General features: G+C 37.9%; 1 non-coding gene across 1 annotated transcript; it reads right to left on the bottom strand.

Moving 5' to 3' along the window:
• Positions 1-5,010: 5,010 nt before the first annotated feature.
• On the bottom strand, positions 5,011-5,114 carry LOC115938831 (small nucleolar RNA U13). Its single transcript, XR_004073847.2, has one exon. It is a non-coding gene; the product is annotated as a small nucleolar RNA U13 (small nucleolar RNA).
• Positions 5,115-20,331: the final 15,217 nt, after the last annotated feature.

Raw genomic sequence — 20,331 nt, 5'->3', positions numbered from 1 at the left:
ACCAGAATCTACAACATCAGGAAGATACAGCTGCAACCTAAGACTTTGAGATCAATAAAATGACTGCATGAAGTAGATAGCTTCCAGCCAAGGCTCATGAAATTAAATCTGATGAATGGAAGTACAGAGTGCCATCCTTCAGTCGGCATGCTTTTGTTCTTCATTTGCCAACCCATTTTATTTCCTCCTGGTTGCTTTAAGGTTTTGGATTGTTAACTATGATATCTATGGGATCCCTATGCTCAGTAATGCTTCTTGCATTCCTAGTCACTCCTTGGTAAAAGTCTAATGCTTAACTATATTTTCCTTATGATTTGGCTAAAACACAAAATCAAGCCAACTCTTGAATTTATATTTGCTTTCCTTTGGGTGCTGCTCATTTTCATTTATATTAGTTCCTTGTAATAAATCAGTTAATGTCCTGGGTAATTGAATTCAATCACTAAGTGACTTTTTTTGAGAATAGCACAACAGGTTAAACAGCCAGAAATCCCTTATCATATTCCCCTCCAAAGACACAATACTTGGGGACTGTGTAATAAATAATTTGGCTAGCCTTTGGCCTTAGTTCCTAGGAGATAATCTCTAAATCCTTTTAATTTCCTGAGTGATAGAGTATCTTTGTTATTCATGGTGGACCCCTCAGACCACACCTGATAGCTGAGGTGACTCAGATGGGGGGATGGCCATGCCAGAAAGACCAACCATGTGATTACAGGATTGAGGGGTTGAGTCAGGTGATATCATCTTGAAATCTGGGAAAGAAAGGAAGCCTGGAGACTGAGCTCAATCACACAGGCAATGATTCAATCAGCCATGCCTATGTAATAAAACTTCAATAGAAACTTTGGACCCTGAAGTTCAGATGAAGTTCCCTGGTTAGCAATACTCTGGTGAGTATTTTCACACTTTAATGCTGGAAGGGTAACAAAGACCTGAGAATGATAGAAGCTTCATACTTGAAATTCTCCCAGATTTCACCCTATGCATCTCTTCTCTGTTATAGCCCTTTGCCATAACAAAACTGCAATCATAAGTATTAGTGAGGACTATTAGTGCGTTCTGTGAGTCTCCCACAGATAATTAGGAAATTATCAAACCCGAAGGTAGTCATGGGACTCAAATTGTAGCCAACTGGTGAGAAGTGAGAGTCACCCTGGAGACCGCCAATCCTGTGGCTGGCATCTGAAGTGAAGGCAGCTTGTGAAGAACTGTGCTCTCAAAATTTGCATGTTGACAAACTCACTGTAGGAAACTTTTGTAGGAGCTAGCCTTTGCAGCCAGTAGAAATAGAGCTTGAGGAGGATTCCAAAAGAGATGGTGTACCTTTAAAGACTGTTCCACTCTTACAGATCTTACACAAAAGGCAACTGGTGAACTGATGGCAACCAACAGATTGGACAGAGATGTTATCTTTGTTAATTGATGCCTGCTTTCAGGATAGGCCCTGTATCACCCAGGATTTACTTTAGCTCACAGATTCCCCTTCCCAGAACAAAAATTTATTTAAATAATTTAATTCAACAAGGAGCAAAACTGGTCTGTGATTTGAGTTCAAAACTGAAAACCAAAGCGAATTTTTTTTGGACTGCCTTCTTCTATACCCAAAACTTTTCATTTTATGCTTTCCAAAACACCTAAAAAAAATAGGAGTAATCCTACATGCTATGATTCAGAAAGTAGTAAAACTAAATAATGTGTCTAAGGCCATGGAACTTCTCCCCTAAGACTTTCACGAAATTAGGTAGATGATAGCTCAAAACAGTCATTAGACATAATATTCTCTTCTTAAAGGAGACCATGTACTGTGTGAGGGAAATAATATTGTACTTATATTTTTGCAGATTTCTCTGGGGTCCTTTATATCACTAAAAAGATCTGAAAAACAAATAAAGGTATCATGAAATGAAATAATTTATATAATACCCAATATCTGGTTCTGTGCACTCTTTATAGTTGCAATGGAATCTGTTTTCTTAATTTAGTTTGGATATGTTTACCCAAATCAGATTGGCATTGGTTTGTGTTGCAATGTACAAATGGAGAACTCCAGAATCTTAAATGCTGCTGTGCAGTCATTGTGCATCCTGATGATCTTCTACCAAGAAGAACAAGAAAAGTTGACACTCGTGGAGGTTGGAATGACTACCTCAGAAAACACACTCAACCACATCCTCAAACATGGTGTAGATCTGGACTGATGATGTCCCCAAGTGATAAGTGGTCTTGCCAATTAGCCTGCAGAATGATAAAAGGGGAAACTGGGAATTTAATCTAACATAAATTCTCAAGTCCCTGTGTTAATAACAAAGAAAAATATTAGCTGCTGGTTGAGGAATATAATGCGAATTGACTAAAAAGCTTACTTATCAAAACTGCTAGCCCATCAAGACTCACTTTAAGGGGAACCTTAATCAGTTGGTTAATCATCTGCCTTTGGCTTAGGTCATGATCTCAGGGTCTGGGGATGGAGCTGTGTCTGGCTCCCTGCTCAGCAGGGAGTCTGCTTCTCCCTCTCCCTTTGCCCCTCCCCTCCATGCCCTGTGGGGGGCCCCCCCTGCTGTCTCCTCTCAAATAAATAAATAAAATCTTTAAAAAAAAAACCTCATTTTAAGATTCTTGTTTCACTGAGCCCACTGATCCAAAACTATTGTATCATAAATTCTGCTCATTCCCTTGCAAGACCTGCCTTAAAATCATCCAGGCGCTAAGTGTCTTTTACCTTTCCCCAGTTTCCTCATTTTGAGGCACTCCTTAGACTCTGTCATGATGTTTTCCCTTAAACAAAAGTAAATTTAGTTTTTTTGATTAACAAAAAAGGTTGTGTGTGTGTGTGTGTGTGTGTGTGTTAGAGGAAGTCAACACTTGATACCGGCAATAAACAAGTAAGTAAAAAAATATACTGCATGCCAGATAGGCTTAAGTGCTATGAAAAAAAAAAAAAAAAAGCCAAGGAAGTGGGAAGGGAAGTACATGTGGGTGATGGGTAGATGCTGTTATTCCAATTTTAGATTAGGTAATCAAGGAAGGCCTCCCTGAATGGATGACATTTGATCAAAGACCCGTAGGTGGTGAGAGAGCAAGCATATAGCTGTTTAGGGAAAGAGCATTCCAGAAAGAAGGTATAGCAATTGCAAAGAGTGTAAAGCAGGAGCTTGCAGGGCATGTTGAAGAAATGACAAGCAAGCCAATATGGCTAAAGCAGAGAGTGAACAGGGACGCCAGGGTGGCGCAGTCAGTTGAGCGTCTGCTTTCGGCTCAGTCATGACCTCACAGTACTGGGATCGAGCCCCAAGTTGGGCTCCCTGCTCAGTGGGGAGTCTGCTTCTCCCTCTCCTGCTGCCCCTTCACTTCCACTCATGCTCAAGTGCTCTCTCCCTCTCAAATAAATTAAAAAAAAAAAAAAGAAGAAGAAGAAGAGAGTAAACAGCAGAGAGGTGGGATATGTGAATAAAAGGCAATAGGAGGGAAATAGGTTGTATAGGACCTTTTCTCTAAATGAGACGGGAAACCATTCAGGGGGAACTTTAGAATTCATTTATCAAAGAGGTACATGAAATGCATAGATTACTTAGGGGATAATTGACATTTTTATGACATTGAGTCTTCCCATCCAGGAAGATGTCATATCTCTCCATTTAGCCTAGACTCTCTTTTATGTACTTCAATAAACCTTAATAGTTCTTGTCCTATGAATCTTTTAAATTCTTATTAAGTTTATTACTTGGGTTTTAAAGGTTTATTTTTGTTTGGCTTGGTTTTTCACTGTTGTAAATGGGATTCCGCCCCCCATTACATCCTCTAACTGTACCACCTCTCAATCATGACTTTTACTCTAAATTCAATCACTATCCTGACCTCTATCAAACAGGTTAGTTTTGCCTATTTTATAAATATATTGTATTTATATATTATATTTTATATTCAAGTGATTAATATATTCATCATATAAATATAATCATATGAATATATAAATATAACAGTTATATGTATGATCTATATATGTATAGATCATATATCATGCATCATAATCATATGAATATATAAATACAATATATATGGAAAAACTATTAACTTTTAATATATTCCTCTTATAGTTACCTTAAGATAGTTCAAAATTAATGCTAATATCCATTTAGTTCATTCTCTTGGAATATTTTGGTAATAATTATATTGCCTCTGAATAATGGCAATTTTTTAAAACTCAGCTCTGTACCCAATGTGGGGCTTGAACTCACAACCCCAAAATCAAGAGTCACGTGCTCTACCACCTAAGCCAGCCAGGCACCCCAGACAATTTTTTCTCTTCAGTCTTGACGGTTATAACTCACTTGTGTTACCTTGTTTACTACATTGGATAGAATTCTCAGAAAATTTATTTTTTTTAAATTTTTTTTAAAGATTTTATTTATTTATTTGACAGAGAGAGACACAGCGAGAGAGGGAACACAAGCAGGGAGAGTGGGGGAGGGAGAAGCAGGCTTCCCACTGAGCAGGGAGCCTGATGTGGGGCTGGATCCCAGGATCCTGGGATCATGACCTGAGCCGAAGGCAAGCGCTTAACGACTGAGCCACCCAGGCGCCCCAAATTCTCAGAAAATTTCTGAATAAAAGGGACAACAACATTTATATTATTTGTGACATTAACGTGAAATAATTCTTTTTTTTAAGATTTTATTTATTTGAGGGGGGGAGAATACAAGCAGGAGGAGAGGCAGAGGGAGAAGCGGACTCCCCGTTGAGCAGGGAGCCCCATGCAGGGCTTGATCCCAGGGCTCTGAGATCATGACCTGAGCTGAAGGCAGACGCTTAACCGACTGAGCCACTCAGGCACCCCTAATGTGAAATAATTCTTACATTTACTCCCTTTAAATATAATTTTGACTGATTACATATTAGAAATTATTTTTACATTAAGAAATTCTCTTTCTCTTACTAATTTCCTATTTTTTAAATCCAAAAGCCTATTTTTGCATTGGTAGTGAGCAATATAAGTGGTTTTTTTTTTCATGTCAGACAGGTAATGTGCCAATGTCACAACAAGGTTTGAGGGATGCAAAAGTCACACAACAGTGCGAACACTGAATCATCATGCTTATGAACTACAAAAGGATTTGTAGCAGTATATTAAACAAGCAAAATAGTGAGATATAATAAAAATGCACCTATATGTTGTTTCTCATGGTCCCTTTAAAATGTATTCAGTGGGCAAGGTTTATTCCATCCTCCTGAATAAAACTCAAGTTTGACTTTTCTGATCTCTCTTAGATAATTGGAAGTCCAAACATCATCATAAGAGGCCAGTCTATTTTCAATTCAGTAATTAGAATGTCTTGTCCAATATATGAATCAATCTATATTAACACTTTAATCTGCATGCAAAGGTTAAGATTTCCCCACCCACACACCTTTAGGTAGGGCCTGGTTTCAGGTGGGATGCTTGCTTTTATGGAAAACATAGTGAATTTCTTCTTTTCTCATTTACTACTTAGGGGAAGGAGGTAAAAAGGGAGCAGACAATTCATACTTAGCTTCTATCATAAGATGATTTCATACGCTTTGGGTCTAGGAAATTTGTGTTTGTAATTTTTTTAATTAAAATATTACACATAATACACCTCAGTGGAATTTTACAAAATGAGAACATCCATGTACTTAGCTCCCAGATCAAAAAACTCAATATTACCAGACCCCAGAACTCTCCCTTACACCACCTCTTAATCACTATGCTTACCTCTATCAATATAGGTTAGTTTTGCCTATTTTTTTTTTACCTTTCCATAAATGGAATTATACGGAATATACTATTTTATATCTGGTTTCTTTCACTCAATGTGTGTGAGATTTATCCATGTGATTAAATGATTCAGCAAGCCATTCTTTAATGTATTGCTGGATAATACTCTATTGTATGAATATATCACATTTATCCATTCCACTGTTGATAGACATTTAGAAAGCTTTCAGTTTGGGCTAATATGAAAAATTCTGCTATGAACATCTTGTACATGTCTTTGATGTATATATGTATACATTTCTGTCAAACTAATTATGGGAGGTAGGATTGGAATTGCTGGGTCCAAAGGTTCAGTAAATGTTTAAAGCTGTCTTCTTCTGTGTTGAAGACTTCTGTGGATTCTTCTGAGGTTTCTTGGTGGTATTCTCCACCTACTACTCCTATGACATGGGCAAAAGAATTTCTGTCTCCTGCTCTCCATCTTCTGATTTTCCAACGGTACTCCTCATCATCTCTTTCTTGGAAGCTCATTGCCCTTTGCATGAGTCTTTTTTCTTTTTTTAATATTTTTTTTATTTATTTATTTGAGAGAGAGAGCACGCACACAAGCAGGGGGTAGCAGCAGAGAGAGAAGGAGAAGCAGGTAACCCATCAAGCAGGGAGCCTGATGCGGGGCTCGATCCCAGGACCCCAGGATCATGACCTGAGCCAAAGGCAGATGCTTAACTGACTGAGCCACCCAGCACTCCTGCATCAGTCTTCTTGGTCAGAAGTCAACAGGGCTCCAGTCTGCCCTACCCTCCATGTTCCCCCACCACTGGAGATGTATATCAAGTTCCCCAAGAGGTCTTCTTAAAGCCCTTGACTGGAGAGTTGGGAGGAACATTTTACCTCTGTTGCTTGGTGATCTGGGACACAAAATATATCATAAATTTTCTCAAAAGAAATCTCTTCAAAATTGTCCTTGAATCCCCCCACATCTGAACATTTTTAATGTTCTTAGAGTTGGTATGGGGTCCAAGATGGGTTACTATTCCTTTGAAAATCTGCATATTGGTCTGTCTCATGACTCATTTTGTTTTTTGGGTTTTTTTTTTTCTTTGTACGTACAAATCTTTTATTGGCTATCAGTCCACATCACTATGTGCATTGGAAAACAACCTCAAGGGGAAGGACTTTTAATAATGTTGCTCATTATTCTTGTAAATGTTTAAAATTAATTTTGTCAGGGGTGCCTGGCTGCCTCAGTTGGTAGTGCAGGCAACTCTTGATCTCAGGATTGTGGGTTTGAGCCCCACGTTGTGTGTAGAGATCACCTAAAAATAAAATCTTAAAAAAAATTAACTTAATTAAATTAATTAATTAATTAATTTTATCAATGGGTGCCAGGCTGGCTCAGTAGGTAGAGCATGCAACTCTGATCTCGGGGTTGTAAGTTCAAGCCCTATGTTGAGTGTAGAGATTACTTAAAAATAAAAAAAAAAACAACTTTCGGGGCACCTGGGTAGCTCAGTCGTTTAAGTGTCTGCCTACAGCTCAGGTCATGATCCCGGGGTCCTGCGATGGAGTCCTGGGACGGAGCCCCACGTCAGACTCTCTGGTCAGGGAGGAGCCTGCTTCTCCCTCTCCCTCTGTCACTACCCCTGCTTGTGCCTGTTCTCTCTCTCGCTCTCAAATTAATAAGTAAAATCTTTAAAAAAATAAAAATAAAAATAAATAAAAATTTTAAATTAAAAAAAATTTTTTAGATAAATAAGTAAAATTAATTTTATCAAGTAATTAATAAGAAAGCTTCCCTCTCTTGTGAAAGATGTTGTATTTCTTTTGTTTGATTTATTGTATTTTTTTTTTAGTTGACACACAATATTACATTAGTTTCAGGTATACAACATAATGCTTCAACAAGTTTCTACATTATGCTCTGCTCACAAGTGCAGCTACCCTCTATCACATACAATGCTATTACAATATCAATGACTATATTCCTTATGCCGTTCCTTTTATTTTTTTTAAAGATTAATTTATTTATTTGGGAGAGAGATAGAATGTATGTGCGTGTGGGTGGGGGGCAGGGACAGAGGGAGAGAATCTGCAGCTACTTCCCGCCTAGTGCAGAGCTCAACCTCGGGCTCGATCCCACAACCCATGAGATCATGACCTGAGCCAAAATCAAAGAGTCAGACACTTAACTGACTGAGCCACCCAGGCGCCCCTGTAGTCAACAGAATCTTAAGCTAGATATTTCAAGCAGAAAGGTATTTATTATATTTAATGCAAGAGCTTACTGAGTAACCGAGGGGCTGAAGGAAAAGGTGAGTGTAAGAGACAGTAACCTGGTGGCCTGTAATGAAACATGCGTGCCTCTTGGTTGTCCAACCCTTGTGGATACCTCATCCCTTAAAACTGGAGTGGCTCTAGGACTTGTTTCAACCAATAAAATCTGTGAAGTGATACTGCACCAGCTCTGGTCTTAAATCTTTAGGAAGACCTGGCATCATTTGCTCTTGCACTCTGGAGAAACTCTCTGCCTCTAAGAAGTCCTGCTACCCTAGGGGAGAAACCAGTTGCAGAAACTACATGGAGGAGTGGAGGCACAGGACTAAATAGGGAAGACCTGAGGAGAACCCAGCCAATTGTGAGAACCAAAGCCACAGACATATGACCCATATTGAACTCTTCCAGCCAGCCTCCAGTTATTTGAGTTACTCTAACCAAGGCACCAGACAAGTAAGTGAAGAAGCCATCTTGGATGGCTCAGCCCCTGCAGGCACCACATGGAGCAATTATGGAGTATTCCCTCTGTGGCCTGTTCAAATTTTTTGACTCACAGAATTAGGAGAAATAGTAACATAGTTACTCTTTGAAGCCCCTACGGTTTTGAAGTAGTTTGTTACACAGCAATAAATAACCAGAAAAAGCTCCCAAACTCTGAGGGAAAAAAAAAAACCTTCCAAAGTCATGTGTGTTATTCTTATATTCTGCCCATACCCCACTCCATTTCTCATCATAACTCCTATAAAAATTAAGAGCAAGTGTCAGGGTCACCTGGGTGGCTAAATCGGTTAAGTGTCTGCCTTTCGCTCAGGTCGTGATCCTGGGGTCCTGGGATCGAGCCCCACATCGGGCTCCTTGCTCAGCGGGGAGTCTGCTTCTCCCTCTCCCTCTGTCCCTCCAGCTTGTGTTGTCTCTCTCTCTGTCAGATAAATAAATAAAATCTTTAAAAAAAAAGAGCAAATATCAGAAGCAAGCTGCAAGAGCACTTAGAAGGAGTAGACATAGGTAGTTCTGCAAAAGGGTGGAGATTTGGGCAAAGTTTTAAGGTTCTTTACAGGCTCCAGAACAGCCAAACCTTTCTTTCACCTTCTACAGGTAGTTTATTTTGTCTCTGGTTTTATTTTATTTTTATTTTATCTTATTTTATTTTATTTGTCTCTGGTTTTAGAAATCATCCTAAGTTTGTACTTACTTCCATTTTTCAAAGCAGACTTATTGAGATTTATTTTACATGCCATCAAATTGGCCCATTGGAGGTACAATTAAATTGGCTTCTCTGTTTGTAAATTTATAAAGTTGGGCAACCAAAATCACAATCTGATCTGCTCCTTATTTCTGTAGATTTACCATTTATTGACATTTCACATAAATGGAATCATACCATATCCACTTTTAAAAGAAAAAGGATCTGTATTTGTTTTTACATAAATAATATATGCTTGTTCTTAAAACTTCAAAAAAGAAAAAGAAAAAAATATTAAAAAAAACCCTCTAACCCCACTACCAGGAGCTAATGACAGTTAACATATGGGTATACATAAAAAAGAGACAGTAAAGTTGAAACCTTTAATTGTGGCCTACAGGCCTTGCATGATCTGGAGTCTTTCAACATCAGCTAATGCCTTGTTCCCACCCATCTCTGTACACTCCAGCCAAACAGGTTTTATTTCAGTTTCAAGAATACACTAAGCTCTTTGCACATACTATTTATCTTGCCTGGAACGCTTCCTTCACCCTTGGAATTGAGTAGCTCTTTCTCCTCCTTTGAGGAACTATTTAGACCTTATCTCTATAGAAAGGTCATCCCTGATTACCTTGCCTAAATTAGTCCCAAACTCAACTTCCTTTTCATATGTTCTCTTCATACCACCTGATTCGATCTGAAATTTATTCATTTGCCTGCTTTTATTTTTGTTTATTTATCTCCTCCATTTGATTGTAAATTTCATGAGGGCAGAATGGCCAATATCAAATATGTTTAGTGCTATATCCCGAACACCTCTCACCAAACAGATTAAATATTAGTGGAATGAATGAATTAAATAAAACCCATTATCCTCTCTGTGCCTCAGTTTCCTCATCAAAAATGGGAAAAAAAATTGTACATTCCTCATAGGATTTTTGTGAGCACGTAGTAAACACTCAGTAATTTTTAAAATTGTTATTATCATCATCATTTTGAAATCTTTTGGGAAGATTTTTTTTTTTTAATGTTTTATTTATTTATTTGACAGAGAGAGAGAGCACAAGCAGGGGGAGCTGCAGGCAGAGGGAGAGGGAGAAGCAGGCTCCCCGCTGAGCAGGGAGCCAGACGTGGGGCTCAATTCCAGGACCCTGAGATCATGACCTGAGCCGAAGGCAGACGCTTAACTGATTGAGCCATCCAGGTGTCCCTGGGCGGACTTTTTTGATTGCTTTATTCCCTCTGGAATTTTCTGTTTTTATTTTGGTTTTTCAGTTTTCTTCTCTTCAAATGTCCTATTTCTTTGGGTTGTTTAATCCTAACCTCTTTTTTGTAGCTGGTTTAGGAAGAAGGCCTTGAGTCTTATCCTCCCATCCTCTACACTGTCTAGAAGACCAAGGAGAATACAGAGTGGGGCCCAAGATAAAGAAGATAGGGAGGGTGTAGATGTCTGGAACTGTTGCTCTATGCCTTCAAGAGAAATGCTTGTTTTTCCTTATCACTCTTTTTCTTAGCTTTATCTTTCTGAGCCTATTCTCAGCTGTGGAGAAAGGTTTTCATGGCCCTTAGGAATGGCCAAGTTTAGGCTGTTTGTAGTGAGGTTTGAGGCCATGGGGATTTAAAAAAATAATATAAGATCCCTTGAGATTCAACCCAGCACAATAAATCCAAGAGTTACACCTTAGAGATGAAAGACATGATTGCTTAGCAAAGAACAATGTGCATTATCTGAGCTGTTCTCTATACGTATCTCTTCAAGACTTCCGAAAGTAGACCACTAACCAAGGTCACAATGCTACTGCTCACTCTCTCTTTCCATCAAGGACATGACTAACACATAGAGTTGTGATGTGTCTCTCTATCCCAATGACCCTACTCTCCTACAAGTAAATTAGGACAAGAAGTGTTTATATTAGGATCAGGAAAGTGTTCTGGAAATGGTGGTGATGGTTGCATCACAATGTAAATGTAAAAGTACTGAATGTCACTAAAGTGCACACCTAAAAATGGTTAAAATTGTAAATGTTATGTTATATTTTACCACAATAAAAAAAGTGTTCTTTTTAATGCAGCTACCCTAGTTTTCGTAAAGTATCTTGAAATAGAAAAAAAAAAAATCCTTTGAAAGATTTACAGTTCCATATCAAGAGTAAACTAGAACAGGATCTAAAGATAAAATTTCACTGTATCTTTTTCCTCCTTTTTGTTCTACCTTAACCAGGAGGCATGAAGTAGCAGTGGGTAAAAGATACTAAATTGAATTTTAGAGGCTGGACCAAATCTAAGCTGGATTGATGAGATTAGACTGAATGAGAAGTTGAGTTTTCATCCTCCAGAACAAATTCTATGTCTTAACGTTCCCCTTACCTAAAATGTTAGCAAAGAAAACACATGACAGTTTGTCAGCATTGCTCCTGCAGAACATTTATAACCATTTCCTCAGTCCTGCAGCTATTTGGACAATTGTACCTTATTATGTGTAAATCCACACTTGAACTTCATAATGAGCGGGGTCATATTTCCCTTACCTATTCATATACACTAATGTGAAATTATAAGTACAGTCTAGTTTATGGCATTTAATTTTTATACAAAGAAGAAATGTATAACTTCATTAAAAAAACAAAATTTTCTACATCTGCACTGTCTTCAAAAAGCCTTTCTGGCATTCACTGGTGAGGATGTTGCATGTGGATAAAATGTCCTAAAACCACTACCAGTGTTATTGTTTACTCATGCCATCAAGTGACAAATTTTATGATGTGAAAACTAAGCTTGAGTGAATGTATGCAACACTAAATAATTCTGAACCCCAGAAGTTCATGTCACCAAAACAGTGCAAAAAAGAAAAATAATTTCCAAATAGTCAGTGGAATAAAATTACAGCCTAGTTTTCCTAGTTCTGTATTTATATTTTCACAATCAGTGCTTCTTCAATTCTTATGTGGTTTAAAATTATTATTACATCTTCCTTTACAAACCTTTGTACATAGCTTTTTTCAATACTGTTTTATTTGATATTGCTTAAATTCTGTGTATTTAATTTGATTCTACTATTTGTAGCTAACTTATAATAGAAATACTGCAATATTATGAGGATTTAGAAATTTTATAAGAAGTTCCTTGATTGGAAAAGGTAAATAAAGGGCCCATAGGCAGGCAGAATTCACTTCCCTTCTCTGAACTCTGAAAGCTATTTATTTGTTGCTTTATGTTGGTATATTTTACTCCTTCTCTTGTTATATAGATATTTTTGTTCCTTGAACTCCTATGGAGGGTTAGATAGTATCTGAGATGTTCAATAAATATCTGCAGTTGAATATATGTTTGTTAGTTAAAACAAAAATGGGAGAACTACATCACCCAAAGATAAATTACTACCTAGAAGAAACATGCTTAGGCAGGAGAGAAGCAGCTAAATATACTAGAGAACACAGAAGGATTGTAGCCAGAACAGAGGAACAGGAGAGGAAGCCGACAGAAATATAAGAACCAAAACAAAGTCAAAAGACAAGACTGCCTGGGCAGCATGTTATAGTCTAAATCAAAGAAGGGACTCTTTTTTCCTCGTAGGACATAGGTACCAGGGCAGCGGAAAACCTAGCTTGTGCAGTAAGATCAATGAGGACAACACATGATTTAAGAATTGGCTAGGACAAAAGGGACAGAAGAAATAGCCTAAGACATAGTCCTACCCCTCCAGGAATTTCAATCATTTTGAGTCCCTAAGTGATGAGATTCAACTTCCATTTGTATAGTTTACTTAGTGTGATGGTTTGTTCTGTGCCAACTTGAATAAGCTGGATCACATTTCCCAAAATCCTCTTCCCTGAAAGATTCCAAATTAGAGTTGGTCAGAAGAATTTCAGAGAGATTTGGAAGGTGGAAGTGAAGCGGCAGCCATTACTCTGCAGGTCCTTGTGGTTAGATGCTGGAAGAGACAGATGTAGAGGACCAGCAGGTTTCAGTTTGTCTTCATTGTCCTCCAATCCATACCTGGCTCTTCTTCCCAACTTTAGACGCTGTTGACCAACAGTGGCCCCAGGCTCTACAGCAGATGCTCGGCAGCTGATCCACAGGGGTGCTAGCTGAATGGAGGCACAACTTCCCAGAGATCTCCCCATAAACCTATCCCTAGTCAGTCCTATTTTGGCAGTTGGACATGTTTGGTTGCTTAGATTGACTCCTTAGTTCCTACCTCTCTCATCTTCTAATGTGTTTCTTGGACCTTCACTTCTCCGGTTCCTGCCACGATTGTGAAAGGTCTACTTCCTGTAAAAAAGAAAAAGAAAAAAGAAACTTTCCTCCCATAACTCATAGCGGTTCTGCCTCCCTGACTAAAAAAGTTATCAATTTCAGAAGAAACTGAGCTGACTAAATAATTCTCAAATAATTGTTTTAGGTTTAAAGTCCCCATTTAAGAGTTTTCCTTGTTGTTTATAGTAGAAATACATGAAATTAGGGGGACCTTACATTCATCTAGTGTGAAGTATGAAATGACTAACTCTGACTGGATCTCTGATCTCAAATATCTTCAAACTAATTAGGGAGTGATATTTACCTAAAGGTATTATATAGATATATATGGATACATATGGCAGGTATCATTGTTTGGCTAACTAAATTCCTATTGACAACCCTTTCCTCACTTGCACTTTCCATCAAGGAGTGGCTATGTAACAGAATATTGTCCCACAAGATAAAACGAGAAGTCTGCTCAATGTGACTTTTGGAAGAACTTTTTGTTTCCTTTTTCTTTTTTTAAGATTTTATTTATTTATTTGAGAGAGAGTACAAGTGGGGCAGGGAGGAGCTGAGGGAGAGGGAGAAGCAGGCTCCCCCCTGAGCAGGGAGCCTGCCTCGGGCTTGATCCCAGGACCCTGGGACCATGACCTGAGCTGAAGGCAAAAGCTTAACTTAACCAACTGAGCCACCCAGGTACCCCAGAACTTTTGTTTTCTAAATAAAAGGAGATGGACCTGCATAGTTTATCCTTTCATTCTATGCCCTTTTTTCCTACCTAAAGTTCAGATGTGGTTCCCAGAAGAGCAGTCATCTGCTTACAAATAGACAAGCCAGCATGAGGAAAAGGTCAAGTAAATTGAAGAGACACTGACCCCAAAGTAATCAAGCTGCAATGCCAGCATCTCTCTCTTAATTTCTTTTGCATAAGCCACTACAGCAGAGTTTTCTGTTAATTAGAGCTGAAAACATTTTCAATTGAGACAATATGTTAATTTAAAAAATGAGTGCTACAGAAAGTAGTGTATATAGGATTTTAGAATAGGATGATGAGGCCAGGAAGAGACCTAAGAGGAGTAACTAGATCTGGACTTTAAAGAAAAGAAAAAAAATTAATAAGCAGAGAATGATTGAAGGGCATTTCTGAGGAAGATAATGGTATAAAGAAAGGCACAGGGAGAAAACATGAAACATAAACCAATATTTTAATTCATGCATGAGCTAACGAAGTTTCTATACTGGAGTGGTGCATTGAGAAAATAAAGAAGGAAAAGTTACTAGGATAATGTAGTGACAAGAAATATTTACTAAAGGCCTGCTTTGTATCAGGCACTGTATCCTTAGGACACAGTCATGAATAAAACCAAGCCCCTGCTCTCTTGGAGTTCAATTCCACTGGAGATGAAGGTTAAGTTGTGAGTGATGAAGTAGAGGCAAACTATTTTTAAGAAACGATTTTCTACCCACGAACTTGGTGATAAAGGAAAAGAGGAAAATAGGTCCACTGGACATTGTAAATATAACAAACATAAGAAGTCTCTGGAGACATCTGGGTGGCTCAGTCGTTGGGTGTCTGTCTTTGGCTCAGGTTATCATTCCAGGGTCCTGGGATTGAGCCCCGTGTCAGGATCCCTGCTTGTGTTCCCTCTCTTGCTGTCTCTCTCTCTGTCAAATAAATAAGTAAGATCTTAAAAAAAACAAGTCTCTGAAAGGTGAAAAGATTACAGACTGGCTAGAGACTTTGGGACCCAAGGAATGACACAGTGGTGAATTGTCTGCTAGGTTTTCTTTTTGCCTCATACATCTTGAAATAGGTGCTGGAAAAGCCAGCAACTAGAAATTTCAACAGACACAAACAAAAGTCTGCTCTCTACAGCCAATTAACAAGGAAAGGGGCAGCCTAGCAAGACAGAAAAGCTTAGATAATTATTACCCTTCTCTAACCAAACACCAAGGACAAAACTGTGGTCCTACCTTCATGATAAAAGAGGGAAACTTGAAACATCAGGAAGGAAGAAAGAACAATGGAAAGAGTAAAACTATAGGTAAATACAACAGACTTTACTTCTCCTCTTGAGAATTTCTAAATTATGTTTGATGGTTGAAGCAAAGTTATACTTTCTGATGGGGTTCTTGGTGTGTGTAAGGGAAATATTTAAGACAACCATCTTATATATAGTGGAGAGTAAAAGGACTAAAATAGAGTTAAGGTTTCTATACTTCACTTAAACTAGTAAAATGTCAACAAAAGCAGGCTATGGTAAATTATGTATGTATAATGTAATGCCTACAGCAACAACTGAAAAATTTATACAAAGAAATATACTAAAAAACACTATGGATAAATCAAAATGGAATTTTAACACAGGTTCAAATAACTACAGGAAGGTAGGAAAAAGGAAACAAAAAAATATGAGAATTAAGCTCTAACATATTGATGATTACATTAAATGTAAGTGGTCTAAATACACCAATTAAAAGACAGAGATTGGCACCATGGATTGTAAATATGACCCAAATGTGGCACCTGGCTGGCTTAGTTGGTAGAGCATATGACTCTTGATTTTGAGATCATGAGTTCAAGCTCTACATTGGGTGTAGAGATTACTTAAAAATAAGAAATTAAAAAAAAAAAACCATTTTAATCTTTAAAAAATCTTTAATCTTAAAAAAAAAGAAAACCCAACTGGGGCACCTGGGTGGCTCATTCATTAAGCATCTGCCTTTGGCTCAGGTCATGATCCTAGGGTCCTGGGATAAAGCTCTGCACCCAGCTTCCTGCTCAGCAGGAGTCTGCTTCCTCTCCCACTCCCCCTGCTTGTCCTCTTGCTCTCTGTCTCTCTCTCTGTCAAATAAATAAATAAAATCTTAATAAACAAACAAACAAACAAACAAATAAATAAATCAAACCCAACTATCTGCTGTCTGCAAGAAATCCACCTCAGATATAAAACATGTTAGTAAAAGACTAGAAAAAGTCATACTGTGAAAACATTTATCAGAATAAAAGTAGGAATAGCTATATTAATATTAGATAAAGTAGACTTCTGAGCAAAAAAAAATTACCAGAAATAAAGAGGAATAATAGATAATTATAAAAGTCGATAAAGAAGGGGTGCCTGGGTGGCTCAGTCTTTAAGCGTCTGCCTTTGGCTCAGGTCATGATCCCAGGATCCTGGGATCGAGCCCCACATCAGGCTCCCTGCTCCGCAGGAAGCCTGCTTCTCCCTCTCCCACTCCCCTTACTTGTGTTCCCTCTCTTGCTGTGTCTCTCTGTGTCAAATAAATAAATAAAATCTTAAAAAAAAAAGTTGATAAAGAAAATACAGCAAAAACATAACAATTATCAAAGTATATATACCAAACAACAGAGCTATAAAATACATAAAGCAGAAATTGATATAACTGAAAGGAGAAATAGATAAATCTACAACTATAGTTGGAGACTTCAGTATCTTTCTGTCAACGATTGATAGGACAAATAAACAGAAAATAATGAAGAATATACAAGAACTCAATGACATCAACCAACAGGATAGGATATAAATTGACATTTATTGAATTCTACTCAACAAAGCAGAATAGAGGCACCTGGCCGGCTCAGTTGGTGGAGCATGTGACTCCTGATCTTGGGGTTGTAAATTCGAGCCCCACATGGGGTATAGAGATTATTTAAAAACAAGAAAATCTTGAAAAAAGAAATAGCAGAATACACAGTCATTACAAACATATGAATAGACCATATCCTGGGCCATAAAACAATCCTCAAAAAATTTAAAAGAACTATCGGGCACCTGGGTGGCTCAGTAGGTTAAGTGTCTGCCTTTGGCTCTGGTTATAATCTCGGGGTCCCGCATTTGGTTCCCTTTTCAGTGAGGAGTCTCCTTCTCCCTCTCCCTCTGCCTCTGTCCCCACTCATGCCCTCTCTCTCTCTCTCTCTCTCAAATAAATAAAAAAAATAAAATCTTTAAAAAAATTTTAAAGAACTAAAATTATATAAACTGTTTCTGTCCCCATTTGCAAATAACATGATTATGTAGAAAATCCCAAGAAATTACCAAAAAACCGAGAGACAAAAACAAAAACAAAATACCCTCCTAAAATTAATAAATTAGTTCAGCCAGGTTTCAAAATACAACATAAACATACAAAAATCAATTCTATACAAAAATTAAATACTTAGTTATAAATCTAACAAACCACATATGGGGCTTGTAGGCTAAAAACTACAAAATGCTAATGAAAGAAATTAAAGATTATTTAAATTAGTGAACAGACAAATTGTGTTCATGGATTAGAAGACTCAACCTAGTAAAGATATCAATTCTCCTCAAACTGATATATAGGTTTAACATAATCCTATCTGGGGTGCCTGGGTGGCTTAGTTGGTTAAGCATCCAGCTCTCGATTTTGGCTCAGGTCATGATCTCAGGGTTGTGAGATCAGGCTCCACATGGGCTCTGCACTGGGCATGGAGCCTGCTTAAGATTTCTTTCTCCCAGGGCGCCTGGGTGGCTCAGTTGGTTAAGTGTTTGCCTTTGGCTCAAGTCATGATCCCAGAGTCCTGGGATTGAGCCCCGCATCTGATTCTCCCTCTCCCTCTGTCTGCTGCTCCCCCTGCTTGTGCTTTCTCCCTCTTTCTCTGTCAAATAAATGAATAAAATCTTTTAAATAAATAAATAAATAATAAAATAACGAAGTTAAAAAAATTCTCTCTCTCTCTGTCCCTCCCCCACCCTCTCTCTCTTTCTCTCTCTCTCAAAAAAATAATAATTCCTATTAAAATCTCAGGAAGATTTTTTTTTAAGATTTTATTTATTTTTGACAGAGAGAGACACAGCGAGAGAGGGAACACAAACAGGGGGAGTGGGAGAGGGAGAAGCAGGCTTCCCGCGGAGCAGGGAGCCTGATGCAGGGTTTGATCCCAGGACGCTGGGCCCATGACTCGACAGAAACACACAATGATCAATTGGACAAAATAGACAAGTAAGCTCACACAAGTATGTTAAAATGATTTTTGACAAAGGTAAAAAAGCAATTCAATGAAACAAGGATAGTTTTTCAATAAAAGTGCTGAAGCATTTGGATATCCATAGACAAAAAATATGAACCTCCATCTAAACATCATCTTACCCAAAAATTAACTCAAAATTGATCATAGATTTAAATATGAGATATTAAACTGTAAAACTTTCAGAAGAAAACATAGGAGAAAAGTCTTCGTGACCCAGGGCTTGGTGAAGAGTTCTTAGACATGACAACAAAAACATAATGTATAAAAGAAGAAAGTTGCTAAATTGGATTTCATCAATATCAACAACTTTTAGTCTATGAAAGATCCTGTAAAGGAGATGAAAGGACAAGGTATAGACTGGGAGAAAATATTTGCAAATCACATCTGACAAAGAATTCTTACCTAAAATATAGAAAGAGTGCTCAAAACTCAGCGGTAAAAAACTAATCTAATTAGAAAATTGGCAAAGAACATGAAGAGACATTTCACCAAAGAGGATATACAGATGGTAAATAAGCACATGAAAAGATGTTTACTATCACGAATCATTAGGGAAATGAAAATTAAGACCATGCCTGTTAGAGCAGTAAAAAGAAAAACTAGTGACAATTCCAAATGGTGGTGGAGGTGTGGAAAAACTAGATGTCTCATACATTGTTGGTGGGAATGTAAAATGCACAGCCATTCTGGAAAATAGTTTGGTGATTTCTTAAAATCCTAAGTATGCAACTGCAATATGACCCAGTAATTGTACTCCTGGGCATGCATCCCAGAGGAATATAAACTTTTATCTACCCAAAACATGTACAGGAATGTTTATAGCAGTTTCAATTGTAATAGCAAAAATCTGGAAACAACCAAAATGTCCTTCAATAGGTAAATGGTTAAACAAACTATGTCAATCTATACCATGGAATCTACTCGGATATAAAAAGTAATGAACTTTTGATATACAGAAAAATTTAAATGGGAGCGCCTGGGTGGCTCAACCACTTCAGCGTCTGACTTTGGCTCAGTCATGATTTCAGGGTTCTGGGATTGAGCCCCGCTTTGGGCTCCCTGCTCAGTGGGAAGTGTGCTTCTCCCTCTCCCTCTGCCCCTCCCTCCGCTCATGATCACTCTCTCTCTCAAATAAATGAGTAAAATATTTAAAAAAAAAACTTAAATGGATTTTAAAAGCATTAAGGTGAATGGAAAAAGCCCATCTGCAAAGGTCATATACTACGTGATTCCATATATATATAATGAAACGAAATGACAAAATTATAGGGATAGAGAAATGATTAGTGATTGCCAACAGTTAGGAATTGCAAGGGGCAAGGGGTTGGGATGACTCTCAAGTGCTGGTAGCAGTAGGGAGATATTCATGGTCATGCAGAAGTGAAAAAGAAAGCATTGTAGAGACATGGGTTATACACACATACACACACACAGATGAGAAGACACTACAAATATTGTATTTCTCTCCTTCTCCTGGCCCCATTCCTAACTTCCTAATACCTATAAACACAAGCAGAGTTTCCTTGCCTTAAACAAAAAACTTCTCTTGAACCTTTAGTATATATACCTGGCTTTTTTACTTTTATTTTGAAATAATTATAGATTCACAGGAAATGGCAAAAGTACTATAGAAAGGTCCTGTATAACCCTTCACCCATTTCCTCTCGTGGTTACATCTTAACCAACTATAATACAATGACAAAACCAGGAAACTGACACTGGTACAATGTCTAGTTCTATGCTATTTTTGTCACATGCATAGATTTCTGCAGCCACTACCAGTCAAGATACAGAACTCTTCCATCACCATGAATATCTCCCTAGTGTTACCACTTTAGAGTCATCCCGTCCTCTCCCTCTGACAATTCCTAACTTTTGGCA

This window comes from Leptonychotes weddellii, chromosome 14 (genome assembly GCF_054177405.1).
Source record: "Leptonychotes weddellii isolate Sample4059 chromosome 14, ASM5417740v2, whole genome shotgun sequence".
In the NCBI taxonomy this organism is placed as follows: domain Eukaryota; kingdom Metazoa; phylum Chordata; class Mammalia; order Carnivora; family Phocidae; genus Leptonychotes; species Leptonychotes weddellii.
This window is presented reverse-complemented; position numbering and strand designations above follow the sequence as displayed.